General features: G+C 39.9%; 2 protein-coding genes across 6 annotated transcripts in view; one reads left to right on the top strand and one right to left on the bottom strand.

Moving 5' to 3' along the window:
- ELMO1 (engulfment and cell motility 1) overlaps window positions 1-20,738 on the top strand; it is a 777,407-nt gene that overhangs the window by 54,371 nt on the left and 702,298 nt on the right. The window lies entirely within an intron of this gene.
- Window positions 1-20,738, bottom strand: part of LOC307191147 (putative G-protein coupled receptor 141) — a 186,587-nt gene that overhangs the window by 17,461 nt on the left and 148,388 nt on the right. The window lies entirely within an intron of this gene.

The following is a 20,738-nucleotide window of genomic DNA, read 5'->3' as shown; positions in this document are numbered from 1 at the left end:
CATTTTAGATGATCTGTCCATTGGTGTAAGTGAGGTGTTAAAGTCCCCCACTGTTTTTGTGTTACTGTCAATTTCTTCTTTTATAGCTGTTAGCAGTTGCCTTATGTATTGAGGTGCTCCTATGTTGGGTGCATATGTATTTATAATTGTTATATCTTCTTCTTGGATTGATCCCTTGATCATTATGTAGTGTCCTTCCTTGTCTCTTGTAACATTCTTTATTTTAATGTCTATTTTATCTGATATGAGTATTGCTACTCCAGCTTTCTTTTAATTTCCATTTGCACGGAATATCTTTTTCCATCCCCTCACTTTCAGTCTGAATGTGTCCCTAGGCCAGAAGTGGGTCTCTTGTAGACAGCATATATATGGGTCTTGTTTTTGTATCCATTCAGGAAGTCTGTGTCTTTTGGTTGGAGCACTTAATCCATTCTCGTTTAAGGTAATTATTGTTATGTGTGTTCCTATGACATTTTCTTAATTGTTTTGGGCTTGTTTTTGTAAGTCCTTTTCTTCTCTTGTGTTTCCCACTTAGAGAAGTTCCTTTAGCATTTGTTGTAGAGCTGCTTTGGTGGTGCTGAATTCTCTTAGCTTTTGCTTGTCTGTAAAGCTTTTGATTTCTCTGTCGAATCTGAATGAGATCCTTGCCGGGTAGAGTAATGTTTGTCATAGGTTCTTCGCTTTCATCACTTTAAGTATATCATGCCACTCCCTTCTGGCTTGTAGTGTTTCTGCTGAGAAAGCAGCTCTTAACCTTATGGGAGTTCCCTTGTATGTAATTTGTTGTTTTTCCCTTACTGCTTTCAATAACTTTTCTTTGTCTTTCAATTTTGCCAGTTTGATTACTGTGTGTCTCAGCGTGTTTCTCCTTGGGTTTATCCTGTATGTGACTTTCTGCGCTTCCTGTACTTGGGTGGCTATTTCCTTTCCCATATTAGGGAAGTTTTCGACTATAGTCTCTTCAAATATTTTGTCAAGTCCTTTCTTTCTTCTCCTTCTGGGACCCCTATAATGCAAATGTTGTGCGTTTAATGTTGTCCCAGAGGTCTCTTAGGCTGTCTTCATTTCTTTTCATTCTTTTTTCTTTATTCTGTTCCACAGCAGTGAATTCCACCATTCTGTCTTCCAGGTCACTTATCCTTTCTTCTCCCTCAGTTATTCTGCTATTGATTCCTTCTAGTGTAGTTTTCATTTCAGTTATTGTATTGTTCATCTCTGTTTCTTTGTTTTTAATTCTTCTAGATCTTTGTTAAACATTTCTTGCATCCTCTCGATCTTTGCCTCCATTCTTTTTCTGAGGTCCTGCATCATCTTCACTATCATTATTCTGAATTCTTTTTCTGGAAGATTGCCTATCTCCACTTCATTTAGTTGTTTTTCTGGGGTTTTATCTTGTTCCTTCATCTGGTACATAGCCCTCTGCCTTTTCATCTTGTCTGTCTTTCTGTGAATGTGTTTTTTTTTGCACAGGAACAGGAACTTGCTTCTGCTGTCTGCTCTCTGGTGGATGAGGCTATCTAAGAGTCTTGTGTGCAGGGAATTTTTTATAAACAGCATCTATAGTATTTATTGCTGATGTTACTTAAATATGTCACCCAAATATCTTATTGTGTTTCCCCTCCCCAAAATATTATACCCTATTCATTCCCTTCTGCACACTCCTGAGGTCGAAACTCAAATTCCTTTTCTTTCAGGAGCCCTCTCTGGCCCCCTTATACATTCTCAGCTGCTTTCTCAAAATGCTTCACCTAAGTGTCTCATTCCTTCTTTCATTGCTTCATTAATTCCCATTTTAATTCTTTATTTTAGTCATTTGTGTATCTGTTTTTAATGTTGAATTTCTTTCAGAACTGACATGAGTGTTTTTTTTATAGTAGGCATGAATTTTTAACTGAATGTGTGAAATAATGGTTAAAAACCACCTTGACCTTATTAAACATATCCCTGAAAGGGCTGCGTTTGGATCTAATTCAGTAAGTGATGTCGCGATTTTAGAATAAACTGTGGGCCCAAGGCACCCTCTCCTAAGGAGCAGGGCTGCCTCCCCGGCTCTCTGTGAGCCACCTTGCCTTGGGCAGCGAGCTCTTCTTTATCTCTGTCATTGACCCCTGAAGCACAGCAAGAAGCCTGGCCTCAAACTCTAGTTTCCCTCTGCCTTCTCTCATTCTGCTACTTTTGGGGAATTCCCTGGTAGTCCAGGGGTTAGGACTCTGAGATTTCATTGCTGAGGGCCCAGGTCCCGGGTTCAATCCCTGGTCGGGGAACTAAGATCCCTCAAGCTCCCACAAGCCAAGTGGCAAAGAACAAACAAACAAACAACCACGCTTCCTTGGTTCCTTTTAGTGAAAAGAATGAAGTCTGACGCTTACCACACCACACACCGTACACACCATATAAGCCATTTGTAATCTGACCCCAACTTATATTTCAAAGCATACTTTTTGTCATGACCGCTCTTTCCTCACCCCACCCTCAGCTGATGCTCCAGACCTACAGGCCTTCTTGCTATTCCTGGAATGTTTTTTTTTTTCATACCTACAAGTTGTTTCTTCTCTCTATAGACCCCAAATGTACAGTTTGACACAGGAGACTGAGGTCTAAATTATATCCTAAATGATTTTATTTCTGTTCTTAAAAACTCCCGCTTGTTTTCCCATTGCCTCTCAGAGATGTATAAATGTCTTAGCATGACATACTAAATCTCTCCCGCCAACCTTTATAATTCTATATCCAGCCTCTCCGCCACTGGAGCACCAGGATTCCCCCATCTTCCCTGAAGAATTTCTTCATTGTTCTGCTCTGACCTCAACCCACACAGGAGAACTCTTAAGCTTTGCCTGAGGCTTGGCAGGGGCTATTTCCTTGAGTCTCACCAGTTCCCTTCCCCATGCTTTGCTCACAACCCTGCTTGGGCCCCAGTGGTCATTACCCATGGCCTGAGGCCTACCTCCATATCATAAGTAAGACATAAAGTGGCTTCTGTGGCTGTTTTATAAGGAATCCATGATGGAACCAACATTAGAGGCCAGTCTACGAGTTGAGAATCCTAAAAAAAAATTGTACAGTCCTACAAAATAGCATTAGGCAATCCATATCCTCATGAGTGCCTAGACTTCAGGTCCCAGGACCACCTCTCCTTTCTAGAAGTGCATCTATAATCTACTTTGGGATTTCTCACTTCGTTCAATAAAGAAATCATATTATTTTACGTATCTTTCATCTAGTAGGTAGTTAATATTCTGAGATTAATAAAACATATCCCTCCCTGCATTTAAATCTCCTTCTGTCTAGTAGGGGAGAAAGAGGTACATAAGTTATTTACAACAACACCTACACCTACAGGAAAATGCCACAAGAATTCAGAAAGGGGAGTAATTTATTTAATGCAGTGAAGAGTGAAGGCATCAAAATGTAGCAGCAATGGAGTAATGCTTGGGCACAGATTTGTAACAGGTGCTGGATCTTGAAGGATGCATTCAAGTTCTAGATGCAGACAGAAAGAGGTAGAGCACTCCAGGTAAAGACAAGAGTCTGAGAAAAGGCATGGATGCATGTTCAGGGAATTACCGATAGTCTGATGTGCCAGGAATATTAGGTAAATGAGTAGAAAAATAGGTGAATATCTGTAGATGAAGCTTGTCTACTGAAAATTATAAAGATGCAAAAATTGTAAAATATCAAATGATGTTTTAATATTTCAATTCCAAAAGCTTACTTTGGGCAACAGAATGGAGAAAGGATTGGAGGAAGGCAGGACAAAAAGATTAATACTGTTAACAGGCTATTATGCTGATCATGTTTAAATATTATAAGGATTGGTGCAAGTTGACACCACATAGGAGAATTCACCCCCAACTAACAAAAATTGAAGACTCAGGTTGGAGAGGACATTGCGTGCTTCACGTACATCCGTTAGCAAGTGATGACATTTATATATTAAATCAACAATAAAAAGACAGGAATAGTCACTGGACATTTAAAGAAAACAAATGCCACATTAAAAAAAATCAAACTCCGCAGGCAAATGAACTAACAGACTAGCTAGTTTGCTAAGAGGACAAAGGATAAAAAGTAAATTTAAATGTAATTAATACCGTCAAAGAGAAGAGAATGATGTGAAAGAAATTCAGTTATAGTTGTTACTGAATAATAGATGTACCAAAAACCCAATTGGTGAGCTTGTAAGAATGTTCAGAAAGATTCTCACAGATGGAACAAAGAAATGGCCAAGAGAGAATATTGAAAATGAATGCTACAAGACACTTAGGGCAAATCTAGAAGTTCCAACATCATCTGGAGTGAGCAAAATGGCATGGAGTACTCATAATCGAAGACCATCTCCTACACACAAAAAAGATGACATCTTTATGTTAGTAGATCTCACCCAGTGCTGAGCTGAAACAATAGAAGAGATTCATGTTTAGAATCAGGATGGAATTTCAAATCACAAAGAACACACTCACATATCCACTTGGATGTCTAATAAACATCTCAAATTTAGTACATCCAAAACTGAACTCCTGTACCTTTCTCCCCCCACATCCCAGACATACACATAAACTTGTTACTCTCAAAGTTTTTCTAGTCTCAGGTGATAGTAACTCCACTTTCTAGTTGCTTGAGTGAAAAACCTTAGAGTCATCCTTGATTCCTCTTTTTCTCCCCAAATTAAGCTCCACTCCGTAAGCAACTTCTATCCTCTTTTCTTCAAAATAATCAACATAGGATACCTGGACCAGATTTTTTTTCTATAAAGTACATTCCTGAGACAATTGACACAGAGTCTACAGATGATCTAACAGAATTGCATCAGTGTTTCTTTCCTGACTGTGATTATTGTATGTGGTTATTTAAGAGAATGTACTGTTCTTAGGAAACGTATACTGCATGTCATAGAGAATAAGAGAATGTACTGTTCTTAGGAAATATATACTGCATGTCATAGAGATAAAAGCATCATGTCTTCAACTTATTCCCAAATGAATCAAAATATTATAATATGTATATATAAAAAGTGAAAGGTAAATGTGGTAAACGTTACAATTGGGGAATTGGGTTAAGGATATATTGGAGTCCTTTGTACCATTCATATAATGTTTTTGTAAGTATAAAATTTTTCTAAGTTAAAAGTTACAAAAAAATAAAATAAATCTAAGGTGTGTCTTCTCTTCACCACTTACATTGCTACAACTGTAATTCAAGCCACAACATGTTTCACTGGGATTATAACAAATTCATGAATTCTCCCTTTTTTTACTCTTGCCTCCCCTATAGTCTATTCCCAGTTCAGCAACCAGAGTGATCTTTCAAAATTAAGTCAGAATGTAAGTCATTCCTCTCTTCACAACCCTCTAATGGCCTCTCATTTTACTCAGAATCTAGTCAAAATTTGGAAAATAGTCTATTAGGCCCTACAGAATTTAAGCCCTCTTCCCTCACACTCTCTTTCTTTGATCTTATCTCCTATAACTCTCCCTTCCACTGGTATATTCCAACTAAACATAATAACTCCTTGCTTTCCCTCAAACATCCCTGGCATGTTCCCACCTCAGGGCCTTTGCACATGAAGTTTCCTCTTCAGGATGTTCTTTCCCCACATATCTGCACAACTTGCACCTTCACCCCCTTCACATCTCTGACCAAAGGTACTTCACTGATTCCTTTCCTCCATATTTAAAATGTCAACACTTGACCACTTCCACCCAGCACACCTTTTCCTCTTTTTCTACTTTATTATTCTCCACAGCATTTATCACCAACATACCATGTTTTCATTGTTTGTCTTCTTGCTCCCTCCACTATGATTCAAACTCCTTGAGGACAAGAAATTCTGTTTTGTTCACTTTTATACCTCCAGCACTGGGGACACAGCTTCGCACATAATACCTTCTTAATAAATAACTGTTGAATGGATGAAACCAAACGTACTAAAAGTTCTCATGGGGTGGTGGAGGGGGGGAATCCAGATACTCTATAAAAGAACTTAAGAAAAATCAGCATCAGACTTCTGACATAGTGAATGCTGAAGAAAAAAATCTAAATGGTTCTGAAAGATGATTTTGAATTTAGAAGTCTGCTTTCAACCAAACCACCACTTGAGATGGAGACAAAAGGAAAGATATACATGAACGCTCAGAAAGTTTACCTCTCTCAGATCTTCCTTGAACTATTAATGTTTGTTCTAGTAACATGAAAAAGTTACATGGGATACCAAAATAAAGTAGTCGGGGAATGACATCAGCATCACACTGATGTGAGAAGCTCTCTTTGTTCTTCCCCTTCAATCTGCAACCAGTAAAACATCCACAACTCAACAAAGGTGCCCCTGCCCAACACACCAGGGTGCTGGGGAATTCCACATATCTGTACATCTAAAAGTGGATGCATTGGAACAAATAGAGGAGGTAGAACCAGAAAAACAGTAGAGGTGACACCTGCAATCCCAGGTCACCAGTCACAGCAGCTGAGCCCAGAGTCCCAGAGAACTCAGTAGCAGCAGAGGAGGAGGTACAAACAGCTCTGGCCTCCCAGCCACCTCCCAGCCACAGCCATGGATAAATGGGCAGCAGTGTGGTGGGTGGCCTGTGACCCTATCCTGCCAACTGCAGAGGAACCCACAACTCCAGCCCCTCTGCCCTCTGTGTGCAGCAGCAGAGCCTGTGAACCTGACAGCACCAGACATGGCAGAGGTGCCTGCACCACCCCAGCTCCCCATCACCTTCCCCTCTCCCGTGGTGAGGGAGTGTGCAAATCAGGAGATCCTGAGCTTAGTGGAAGAGCCTACCATTCCGGTGCCCCAGGCAGTGATGCCAGTGACATGGGCAGCAGCAAGGTACCAGTGATGCTGGAGGCACAAGCAGTGATAATGAGGGCTGTGGGCCACATCTCTGACAGGCAGTGAAGGGCAGAAAGTGCCAATTCTCAAATATAACCAGAGGCAGCTCAAGTAAGAGAAACCAGAAACTCATGCTATAGTGCCAACTACTGGAAAGCAAAAGAAAGGCCTTTAATTTCTAACCTGTTGAATTCTTAGAGACAAGTGAAAAAACAAAACAAAAAACAACTTTACCTACAGAAGAAAGGTGTGCAATACTTCAGATGCGCCAGCAAAGGAAGAAGTCATCAAGCACCACAGTAACATGGTACTACAAAAAGAAAATGACAGTTCTCCGGAAGCCAAACTTAAAGTCACAAAATATTGTGATCTAACTGATAGGAGAATTCCAAAAAGCTATCATGAGGAAACTCAACGTGCTACAAGGAAAATCAGAAAGGCAGTTTAGTGAGCTCAGGAATAAAACTAGTAAACAGAAGCAATACTTTACCAAGGAGATTGAAACGCTAAAAAAATAACCAAACAAATTCTGGGGCTAAAGACCTCAATAAATGAGATAAAGAATGCATTAGAAAGCATTCTAAACAGAGCAGACCATACAGAAGAGGGAATCAGTGAGCTCAAAGATAGAAATCTAGAAATGATACAGATAGAAGAGGAAAGAAAATCAAGATCCCCCAAAATGAAGAAACTCTATAAGAAGTATCCGACTCTTTTAGGAAGGGAAACATTAAGGTGATGGGTATCTCAGAAGAGGGAGAAGGGAACAGAGAGTTTATTTAAAGAAACAATAGCTGAGAACTTTCCAAACCTGGGGAAGGAACTGGATATACACAACTGTGAAGCTAAGAGAACATCTAATTACCTCAATGCAAAAAGACCTTCTCCAAGACACAATATATTAAAACTATCAAAAGTCAATGACAGGGCTTCCCTGGTGGCGCAGTGGTTGAGAGTCCGCCAGCTGATGCAGGGGACATGGGTTCGTGCCCCGGTCCGGGAAGATCCCACGTGCCGTGGAGCGGTGGGGCCCGTGAGCCATGGCCGCCGAGCCTGTGCGTCCGGAGCCTGTGCTCCGCAACGGGAGAGGCCACAACAGTGAGAGGCCCGCGTACCACAAAAAAAAAAAAAAAAAAAAAATCAATGACAAAGAATTTTAAAGGCAACCAGGAGAAAAAGGATTGTATCCTACAAAGAAACCCCTTTTAGGCAATCAGCAGATTTTTCAGCAGAAACTCTACAGGCTGGGAGGGAATGGGATGACATTCTCAAAATGCTGAAAGATAAAACTGTCATCCAAGAATACTCTATTCAGCGAAGTTGTCATTCAGGTACAAAGGAGAAATAAAGACTTTCCCAGACGAACAAAAGCTAAGGGAGTTCATCAGTAAAGACACAGTTTGTAAAAAACGTTGAAAGGAGCTTCTCTACCAGAAACAAAAGGTAAAAATACACAGAACTTTGAGTAAGGTGATAAATAGACAGACAGGATAAAAAAATTGCAACTCTATATCAGCATATGTTCTTGAACACTTTATTAAAACATAAAGGTTAAAAGGAAGAGAAGCAGAAAATAATAACTATAGCTACTTCAATTTGGTAAAAAAAAAGCAAAAACTCATAAAAAGGGATAATTTGAGACAACAAAAACACAAAAGGGGAAGAGGAAAAGGATGGATCTCATGTAGGTAAATGAAGATAAGATACTATCAGCAGAAATGGACTATTTTATCCATGAGACGTTTTATATAAACTTACGGCGACTATAAAACATAAGTCTAGAGCAGAGACACAAAACAGAAAAAAGAGGAAACCAAGAAAAACATTATAAAAAACACCAAACCAAAATGGCAGATGGAAGCACAAGGAAAAAGAAACAATGGAGATATAGAGCAACCAGAAAATGAAAGATAAAATGAAGAGACTGAAAAACATGCTACTGAACAATTATTGGGTCAAAGAGGAAATCAAAAGAGAAATCAAATAATATCTGAAGACAAGTGTAAGTGAAAATATGACATATCAAAATCTGTGGGATACAGCAAAAGTGGTACCAACAGGGAAGTTTGTATAGCAATACAGGCCTACCTCCAGAAACAAGAAAAATCTCAAATAAACAATGTAACCTAAACTTACACCTAAAGGAACCAGAAAAAGAAGAACAAACCAGGCCCAAAGGCAGTTAGAAGGAAGGAAATATTAAAGATCAGAGTGGAAATAAGTAAAATAGAGACTAGAAAGACAGTAGAAATGATCAATCAAACTAAGAGCTGGTTCTTTGAAAACATAGACAAAATTAACAAACCTTTAGCTAGACAAATCTTTAGCTACGAAAAAAAGAGAGAAGTCTCTGATAAATAAAATCAGAAATGAAAGAGGAGAAATAACAACAAATACCACAGAAATACAAAGAATTATAAGAGAAAATTATAAACTGCTGTATGCCAACAAATTGGACAACCTAGAAGAAATGGACAAATTCTTAGAATTATACAACCTTGCAAGACTGAATCATGAAGAAATAGAAAACCTGAATAAACTGATCACAAATAAAGTGATTGAAATAATAATCAAAAACCTCCCAAAAAACAAAATCCAGGACCAGATGCCTTCACAGGTAAATTCTACCAAACATTTAAAGAAGATTTAATACCTACCCTTCTCAAACCCTTCCAAAAAATTGAAGAGGAGGGAATGCTTCCTAACTTATTTTACGAGGTCAACATTACCCTGATACCAAAACCAGACAAAGCAACCCCATAAAAGAAAGTTACAAGCCCATATCTCTGGTGAACATAAATGCAAAAATCCTCAACAAAACATCAGCAAACTGAATACAGCAATACATGAAAAGGATCATATACCATGATCAAGTGGGATTTATTCCAGGGATGTAAGAATGTTTCAGCATCTACAAATCCATCAGTGTGATACACCACATTAACAAAATAAAGGGTAAAAACCATAGGATCATCTCACTAGTGGTAAAAACCTGAAAGCTATTCGTCTAAAATCAGGAACAAGACAAGGATACCCACTCTTGCACTCTTATTCAACATAGTATTGGAAGTCCTAGCCAGAGCAATTAGGCAAGGAGAACATATAAAACTCATCCAGATTGGAAAAGAAGAAGTAAAACTGTCACTATTTGCAGATGACATGATTTTACATATAGAAAACCCTAAAAACTCAACCAAAAAAACTATTAGAAATAATAAATGAACACAGTAAAGTTACAGGGTACAAAATCAACATACAAAAATCTGTTGCATTTCTATACACTAACAATGAACTAGCAGAAAGAGAAATTAAGAAAACAATCCCTTTTACAATTGCAACAAAAAGAATAAAATGCCTAGAGATAAATCTATCCAATAAGGTGAAACACCTGTACACGGAAAATTATGACATTGTTGAAAGAAATTTAATAAGACACAAATAAATGGAAAGATTTCTGTGTTCATGGATTGGAAGAATTACCATTGTTAAAATGTCTATATTCCCTAAAACAATCTATATATTTAGTGCAATCCTTATTAAAATCCCAAGGACATTTTTCACAGAAATAGAACCAAAAATTCAAAAATTTATATGGAACCACAAAAGACCCAGAAAGCCAGAGAAACCTTAAGATGAAAGAACAAAACTGGAGGTAACACACTCCCTGATTTCATGCCATATTATAAAGCTATATTGATCAGAACAGCTACTAGGAGAAAAAACAGATACATAGATCAATGGAACAGAATTGAGAGCCCAGAAATATACCCACACATACATGGACAATTAATTACGAATAGAATATACATATGGAGAAAGGACAGTTTCTTCAATACATGGTGCTGGGAAAACTGAGCAGCTACATGCAAAAGAATGGAACTAGACCACTATCTCACACCATAGACAAAAATCAACTCAATATCGATATAAGACTTGAAGGTAAGACCTGAAATCATAAAACTCCTAGAAGAAAATATAGGCAGTACACTCTTTGACATTGGTCTTATCAATATCTTTCCAGATATATCTCCTCAGGCAAAGAAAACAAAAGCAAAAATAAACAAATGGGACTACATCAAACTGAAAAACTTCTGCACAGCAAAGGATGAAAAATGAAGACAACCCACCAAATGGGAGAAGATATTTATTGACAAAGGCAAAGAATTAATACAGAGGATCAATGGCTAAGTGGCTGCCTTAAGGTCGGGAGCAGAGTAATGAAGTATGACTCACAGTGGCTGCTGTGCCAGTAACTGGGAGCTTTGGGTGACCTGATCAGGCTCGTGATAAAAGGCCTGGTCCCTCGGACCTTATTCTTCATTCCTCTTTGCTTCCCATTCCATCCCTGGATCACTTCTCGTGCTGCACACTGAACAAAAGGGACTGTGGGTGACAGCTTCCTGATCATTCAATATCAGAAAACAAGTCCTACCCCAGTTATTTCTTCATAGTGCTTATCACTGTCATCTGACTTTCTCCTTGTCATCCTCCACACCCACATTTGGACCCTTCTGGAAAGAAAGGATCCATGAAAGCTGTATACTTTACCACTGTGTCTGCAGGGCCAGAGGAACACCTATGCCAGGGATCAGAAGACAAAAATCACAAAATCTTAGCATTAGGGTGAAACCTAGAGCTTCTTGTGTCCATTTAAACTGAGGAAGACACTGCGGCCCACACAGGGACCTTCCTTACCTAACACAGCAATCACTAGCTTAATCTCAGCAATCCTGTTCCCGTCCAGAACTGTTCCCATGACACAGCACCATTATAGGAGGGCATCAGAGGCCTAGAGAGGTAAAAGGCAGCTTCTACATGGCAGAGCCATGCTCTAAGCCCACCCTCATATATACCTCTTCAAGAACACCAGATAGGAGCCACAATGAATATCCAGCCCCAGCTAGAAGAGGCAAAAACATGAGAAAGGTTGTGGACAAATGGCTTCCTTGACTTTGAGATACCTTTAGAACAAATTACATTTTGTTATTTCTGTTGGAAACAAATAGGGGCATTCACTTTAATCATTCTGGGAAAATCAAACAGCGTTTTATCCAAAATATTTTGAGAAAAGACTCTGGAATGACAGCTCCATGTTAAGAACCACCTCAGGGTAGCTAAAAAAAAATCTGTCTGAAAATATCAGAAGCAGGGTGGAAAACACAAAACAGAAATATCGGTTCTAAAGAAATCCATGTGAGGAACTTCCCTGGTGGTGCAGTGGTTAAGAATCTGCCTGCCAATGCAGGGGACACAGGTTCATGCCCTGGTCCAGGAAGATCCCACATGCCACAGAGCAACTAGGCCCGTGCACCACAACTACTGAGCCTGTGCTCTAGAGCCCGTGAGCTACAACTACTGAGCCCACGTGCCGCAACTACTGAAGCCTGTGTGTCTAGAGCCCGAGCTCCGCAACAAGAGAAGTAACCTCAGTGAGAAGCCCATGCACCATAATGAAGAGTAGCCCCCCTCTCCACAACTAGAGAAAGTCCACGCGCAGCAATAAACACCCAACACAGCCATAAATAAATAAATGAATAATTAAAAAAAAAAGAAATCCATTTGAAAGAATTATATGCCTAAGTAACATTAAACAGTCACCGCTCTCCTGTTTTTTCCTTGTGTTTGTACTCTTTCATGGTCATTTTCCTTTGCTTATACTATTTCTGAAGTTTGAAAGGAATCTCCTGCTTCTTCAACTAAAATAGCAAAAAAAAAAAAAAAAAAACCTTGCTTGGGCAATTTTAAGTACAGTTATAGATCTGCAGCCTCACGAATGAAAAAATTCAGTTTCAACAAACAACAGCATTCTGGATTTGAGCTATTATTTTTGCAATCACTTGAGGAGTTAAACCTTGTTCCCGACTTGATAATTTCTGGTGACCCATAAGGAAGTGAAAGCTGGGGTCAGATCCCCACGAGGGTGAAACTCAGAGCCTTTGTGTTTGTACAGAGTAAGAGCCACACTGCCCTGCAAGCCACTCAGCACACTATTTCACCACCTACTTTCTCCAAAATAAGGAGCAATCTGTGAGTTCTTTCCATTCCCAGGGGCAGCTTTTCTCAGATATCGAGGTCTGTTGGTAGTAAATGTGAATTCTGATGCTCGCATATGTCCCTCACCTCTTTACTGGAAATCTTCCTCCAAAGAAATACCTAGTTGCCCAAGGATTGTGTGTTCTCAGAAAATGTTAAACCTGTGGGAGTGTGTTCCTGGAAATCCCCTATGCCCAAGGCTGTAATGGTCTTCTTGCCACCTTCATCACAGGACCTGGCCTCCTTAATCACAGGACCTGGCCTCCTTAATCCACCCCAGCCCCAAAGACAGAAACAACCTGTCAGGTAACCAGTAAGGGAGGAGGGCTTCCGAGAGACAAAACTCGGTAGTCGGCCATGCTAGTAACTTCCTCGCCTCTAAGCTTGCATATAGCCCAATGAAGAATTGAAACTTAACAAAGTCAGGATAGAATATCACTAAAGAGGCTGCTTTTCACATTTTCATTTCACATGATTCACGCTGAGTATGTTTCATCAAGAGTATCACAAGTAGGCTTTCTTCTTTTCAGCACCACTCTGACCATTTTTGGTGCTTAACTATCTACTTGTTCATCTTCTCCATTTTTTTTCCTTCATAATAACTACAATGGTTTTGTTTCCTTTACTTTTCTCGGTGTTTCTATGTTTTATTTTATTACAGAAAGAGGCAACAAAACTAAAGAAAAATTAGATGAACAGAATTTTTCCACTCTCTTGAATATTTTAGTATATTTTCTGCTAGTATCTTTCTATTCATCTATGTTAGTGAGATAGATATAATTACATTGTACCTCAATTTTCAACCCATATTTTTCACTAGTGATATATTGAAGGACTTAACCTTGAAGCTTCTGTACTTATTTTTTTTTTTTTTTGAACGGGGGAAGTTGGAGTGGGGAGCTCAGAAAGGGGCTACAGGCAGTGTCTGTGGGGAAGGTCAGGGGCCCCTGCTCACCCTTCCTTGGTGACAGTGACTCTCAGAGGGTGACCGGCTCTCCACTTCTTTTTTTTTTAAAGAAGATGTTGGGGGTAGGAGTTTATTAATTAATTAATTTATTTTTGGCTGTGTTGGGTCTTCGTTTCTGTGCGAGGGCTTTCTCTAGTTGTGGCGAGTGGGGGTCACTCTTCATCGCGGTGCACGGGCCTCTCACTCTCGTGGCCTCTTTTGTTACGGAGCACAGGCTCCAGACGCACAGGCTCAGTAGGTGTGGCTCACGGGCCTAGTTGCTCCGCGACATGTGGGATCCTCCCAGACCAGGGTTCGAACCCATGTCCCCTGCATTAGCAGGCAGATTCTCAACCACTGCTCCACCAGGGAAGCCCCAAGCTTCTGTACTTTTAAATAACATCCCATCAAGTGGTCATCTTCAAATGCTATTTAACCAAATATTCAGCAATGGGACATTTCCAACTTACTGTTGTTATAAATAACTCTATGATAAACATTTTTGTGAATTAAGTGTTTTACATATTTTGGATTATTTCCAGAAGCTGGCATCCAAGAAAAGAGTGGTTGTATGACATGAAAATATTTATGGATCTAGATTTACAGTGCCAAATTGTTTTACATTGACGGATACAAAATATTCATTTAAAGTAAAAAGTTTCTTCCTGCTTTCTAATTTAAGCTGTTACTCTCAAGCAGGTTTTTAAAAATACTTTATCTAAATGACTCCAATCAGCCAGCAATCGTTATTAGTTGTTCTTATGGGCAGAATACTGAAATGAGCAAAACGAGGAACTATGGGTAAAATGCTGTCCTCAAGTAACTAATTGCCCCTTGAAACCATACCCTCAGCCCTCAGCAAGCTAAGCCAACAACGAAAGAAAAGTATTCCAGAAGTTCTACAGGTATTCTCCTGTTCAAATCCTGTCTTTGCTTCACATCTAAATAGAGCTCTGGAAAAATCACTGACCTCTGTCTTGGAGCTCAATTTAATCTGCCAACAAGTCAAGATGCCACTGCCAACAGAACATCTAGGGAGGACTGGGAATGGGAAATTACTTTAGAGAATGTTGAGTCTCTTTATTAAGGGAAAGATGACTTTTCATTTGAGAACTCACCAACATCTATGGTTGGAAGGCACCATACCTCCAAGGCGAATGTGAAATATCTTAGAGCAGTAAGGCTTTCCACAAGTCAAAGCTACTGAGAAATTAGCAAGGCAAATCTGCTGAGGCTCCCCCTTCTCTCATCTTCAGTCCCAGGTGCCTCTGGGTCTGTGCTTTCTCATCAACAATGGACATGTTGATTCTAGCACAATTTGTTGATAACAGAGCTGCCATGTTCTCAGTTCTTCCTCATTTTGGAAATGTCACATACGTTACTTATAATCCTCCCAAGAAGTCTAGGATCTGGGTATTTTTATCCTTAATGAAGAAACTGAGGCTCTGAAAAGCTCAGAAACTTTCCCAGGTTCACTCAGCTAACTAGTGGCAGCACTGAATCCCAAATGCTGAGTGCCAGTTCACAGAGTTGCAGCAGTACAGAAGTCTTCCTCCTGTGAAAAAAAGTGGACATTCCATCCTGCTGCAGCCCTGCTTTCCTCTGAGGTGGGGATTCTCCTAGATAGTTGGTCCTTTTTTCTCCACTGCACTTGTTTACACATCTATGACCAGTTACCAGGGTATTTAAAGGCAGTTAATTTGAATACTAGCAGAAGACTTGGAGAAGTAATTAAATAGGCCCACTTGATATTCTCTAAAGCCAATAAATGTTTGAGAAGTGGTTCATCAGGTTGCACGATAATAGAAAAACAAAACCACATTAAAGTTTAATTACCAAAATTTGATTTGTCCTGAAGATAGAGTCCTGAGCCCCTTTCTTAATTCCTTTTCACTTCTTGAACTGTAAGTCCATAATTCCCCCTTTTTGTGATTGGAAATCACACTCAGAGATGGTTAAAGTGAGCCTGACTAGCTGCTCAACCCCAGATGAATCTAGCCCAGGGAGAGCCATGTCTAGCTATCGATGGACACGAGGGGCTGCTCTATGTAAGTGCCTGCTGCCCGGTGCCCAGGGATCCCTGATGAGCATCTGGGACACAGTCTTCTCCTAAGAATGTCAGGCTGGAGTCATACCACACCTCTCCTCTGACTGCTTTTTGCCTAGTTCCTGGTTTTGCTTTCCAGCCCCCTCTTGGTCTTGAGTTTCTCTGAACCCAAAAAACATCTTCACATTCTGCTGCTTCTGTCTTTCACTCCATGCCCTCGCATTAATTTAGATGTGTCCCTCCCAGGACCAGCCAGCCCCTCAAATATTGACTCCAGCCTGGCTCTAAAGTTCTTTAGGGACTCCTTCCTCTGTTATTCATTTTGGCCCCTATTTCCAAGGGCTGCTCCTGCTTCCCTTCATCGTTGCATTATTTCTAATGGAATCTCTGGAAGAATTCAAGCTTTGCCTTATGCTCTTATTCCCTCACCTCTTTCCTTCAAAGTTTATCCCCTATCCCATCCCACAGGGGCTAAAGTAAGTTCTTGCAGAAATCCCAGCATAGGAGGAGGTGCCACTTATCTCCTCAGTTTCCCATCTAATTCTCAGCTCTCCCCACTCCTTTGTTTTTGATTTGCTACCCAGCTGCCTCTGAACTGCGTATTCTAACCACAGTCAAGGTGAATTCTAAGATAAGATAATTTAGTCCCTTCTTACAAAAATGACTCATGACTCTCAGATACGTGTGGCAAAGGGTACGTTCCAATATTTTCTAAGAGAGGAAACTAAGTTGCTAGGAGCATTTTGGTCCTCTGTACAGGAAAAGAGGACCATTTTGTCCATTATTAAACACAGGGTGAGATCCATGTCAGAAGTTAAAATGGGTAGAAGAAGCAACGAACCATTAATGCCCGATGAAAGAAGAGGTGCCAGATATTCAAACATGGATTGGAAAACTTCTTGGCAGATTGTTGTACAGAAAACTCATCACTGAATCTGATGGTAAGATAAGATGACCAATCCTGAGATTCCATAATTTAACAAAGACAGGGCTTTTGCAGTCCTATCTTAACTCCATCTCTTAGCTCACCCAGACTTCCGCTTTAGGCTCAGACAACAGAACTGCCTTGTGATGGTCTGATTACCAGACAGCCAAAGGCATTTCTTTCTTGGCTCTGATTCACCCTCAGCTTCTTAAAGCTACCAAATACCAGTATCAGTAGCTTCTCTGGATTCTGGCCACAGAATTATTCTTAAGATAGAATACTCAAAAAGGACTTGGACTTTCAAGTTCCAAGAATGGCCAACAGTGAAAAGCATTCACTGGAGATCAAAAACCTGTGTCATTGACTTGTCCTCAATATTTTTCCCCTGGATGATGTTTTTTCATCTCAGGTGACATGCTAGTATTGTGGCTAATATTTCTATATTCATTTATTTAAGCTACAGCTATGTACAATGAAAGTAGAAATGCCTTGCCTTTCCCATGTTTTCTGAGTAAGATGGTGTAGTGGGGTTGAATGGTGGCCAGCACCCAGAAAGATATGTTCAATTATTAATCCCAGAAACCTATAAATGTGACCTTATTTGGAAAAAGAATCCTCGTGGATGTAATTACATTAGGGATCTCAAGATGAGATCATCCTGGATTATCCATGTGGACCCTAAATCCAATGACAAGTGTCCTTTAAAGAGACACACAGGGACTTCCCTGGTGGCGCAGTGATTAAGAATCTGCCTGCCAATGCAGGGGACACAGGTTTGAGCCCTGGTCGGGGAAGATCCCACATGCCGTGGAGCAACTAAGTCCGCGCACCACAACTACTGAGCCTGTGCTCTAGAGCCTACAAGCCACAACTACTGAGCCTGTGTACCACAACTTCTGAAGCCCGCGTTTCCTAGAGCCCATGCTCCGCAACAAAGAGAAGCCACCGCAATGAGAAGCCCGTGCACCACAACGAAGAGTAGCCCCTGCTTGCCGCAACTAGAGAAAGCCCGCGCACAGCAATGAAGACCCAAAGCAGCCAAAAGTAAATTAATTAATTAATTATTTTTTAAAAAAAGACACACAGAAGAGAGATACACAGAGAGAAGAGAAGGTTGTGTGAAGACAGGCAGAGATTGGACTTTATGCAGCCACAGGCTAAGGAATGCCTGGAGCCTCTAAGAAGCTGGAAGAGGCAAGGAATGATTTTCCCATAGACCCTTCAAGGGGAGTGCGGCCCTATGAGTCTTTGATTTTAGACTTCTAGCTTCCAACCTGTGTTAGAATAAATTTCTATTGTTTTAAGCCACTAAGATTGTGATGATTTGCTATGTTACCCCCAGGAAACTAATACAGGTGCATATTAGTTTGGTGTTTACATTAATACCAGCAGAAGAAAGTCTGAATTGTGGCAGAACCTCTGAGTCTGTAATGTCAGAACCCCCCAGATTTGTGTGAACATTTTCAAGTACAAATTGGCTGTGTTCCATACCACTGGCTTCGCAGATTGCAGAAGGAAGTTAAGAACATCTGATGAAACTCCTCATTTACAAATAGTAAAACAGACTCTTCATGCCTCTATATTGCACCCCCTCAAAACACACACACACACACACACACACACACACACCACGTATCAGGGAAGTCTAAAATAAAAGAGTATGAATCTGAGCTCTGCTTGAGTTATGTATCTTCAAATTCCATGCTGTGGGTGGACATCCAAAACTTTAAAAAATTCCCTAAGGTCCTATGAGTCAGAGATATCTTCATATTCTCTACCAGCCTTGAGACCTCAGAAGAGCCAAGATTTACGTGGATGAGGTGCCAGTTGGCAAATGTCCTGTTTCCTTTGCCTACTGGTGGCTCTTTCAAGAAGTTCCCTGAATGGGTGTCACTCTTATTGCCTCAAATCAGACTCACCAGCGGAAAAGCCTTTCTAACCCACATTTTCCCTAAAGTTTCTATTTTATCCAGAATTATCATTCACTTTCTTCATATCATTTAATACAATGTCTGTTAATGTATCTGTTAATTTGTATATTGATTGACCATTTTCCTCACTAGGCAAGAATCTCCATAAAGACAGTGACCATGACTATTTAGTCCATCACTATTATGATGCAAGGTCCATAGTAAACGCTAAATATTTTGTTGATTATTTGTTGAATTTAAGACTTCTAATCTCCCTTACTAGGTATAAACTTTTTAATGGTGGAAACTTTCAATATAATTGATGTATTTTATCCCTGAGAGAAAAAAGGAATACATTGCAAAGCTATGAGACCAGGGGATCCATTTCCTGGTGTATTTATTGTCTTTGAATAATTATATTTAAGATGCATATGTTTTCCCAAGAGATATGTAAAGATTATATAGTAATGAATGAGGGACACAAAGTAAAAGGAGACACAGGCCTGCCCTCAAGCAGCTTATAATCTAGTGTAGGGGGCAGATGCATGTAGTAGAAATACATGCAGGTGGAATGAGATATTGCTTTGAGGGCACAATGGTGGGGGGAGAACAAGCTGCACTGGGAGAAGGGAGAATCCAGGAGGGCCTCACAGGAGAGGCTGCTTTTGAAATGGAACTGAAGGATGGAAAGGATTTTGCAGGCAGAAAGAGAGTAGATGAAAGGAGGAGGAGACTGGAAATGTCAAGGGATGGAACAGCATGAACCACAAAGAACAGACAACAAACTTTGAAGGGTTTGTTAAGGAGCAACATGGTCCTCTCCATTATGGGCTGAATGTGTCAACCAGCAAACACACAACCTCCATAGATCTTGATGATCTAGTCCTGGTTGTTCAGAGATGTCCTCAATGCATTTAACTTTTGGAGAGAAGGGTGGTGACAGTAAGAGATATGTCTGTATTTCTCTTTTCTTGTTTTGTTTTAGACCATATGCTTTAGACTAGAGGAAAGAAGTGTAGCTTTTCCCTTTCGTAGATTTGGAAGCAGCTTCTCATTCTTCTCACAAAGCCTCAGTCCACATTTTCTGCAGCCACATTCCCTGCTGACAGTTATTATGTGTTATAAAAATGATGTAAATTTTAATCTTAGTCAGAGACACACACAATTAGGAAGACCTGTCTGTAATCAGAAATAGCCATGGTTTACACATGGCCTTGCTCCACTGTGATAATATCCATCATGGAAAATTGAGGGTCTTTGGCTAGGGAACCTACCACATATCTTCCTGGGCACCTTATATAGAGCTGGGTCCTAATAAATGCTCACAGCACCCTTGGCCCTGTGGGAGACACTTTATGCAGTCTGTAAGGGAAAATAATGCTCAGATACAAAGAGTTTGAGTTGAAAACCTAGCTGAAAGTTCAGCAACATTATGTCCTCTTTTATAACAAATGAGATACAAGTAGATAAAGTTGAAACTTCATTCAGAAATAGAAATTCTTAAGGGAATCATGTAAACTGAAAGAAAAACATGCTTTGCAGTACACGGATTCCTGAGCAACAGAACTAACTCACCTGAGAATACAGAAGTTACCACTTTCAGCCAACAAGAAATGATACTTTTGATCACACGCTAATTTATTTTTTTACCATTCTTATTGAAAAAACAGATCCAAGTAAAACAGTGAAATAGGATAATTTTTGTTCTTTAGGGTGCTACATTTTATACTAAAGGCCTGGATATTACTTCCTCCAGTCTCTGTCCATCCTATTCCCTAACAAATCTTATTTTTTTCCTGGGTCCTAATTTCTCTCAGCAACATATTATACATGGCCCAAAAAAAGTAGTCCTTTATGCTCTAAGTCATCTTTCATTTCCTTTAAGAATTTTCCATTATTCCTCTCCAAGGAATCTTTCCCACCCTAATACTTAGTTGTACCAGTTTTGTTTCACATCATTTCAAGGTGTCATTATAGTCATTAATTTAGCTTCTCCCTCTCTATAATGAAATATAGACACCCATGGCAGGAACTGTGTCTAA

This window comes from Stenella coeruleoalba (genome assembly GCF_951394435.1).
Source record: "Stenella coeruleoalba genome assembly, chromosome: 9".
Classification (NCBI taxonomy): domain Eukaryota; kingdom Metazoa; phylum Chordata; class Mammalia; order Artiodactyla; family Delphinidae; genus Stenella; species Stenella coeruleoalba.
Note: the sequence above shows the minus strand (reverse complement) of the source record. Positions and strands in the feature narration are given on the sequence as shown.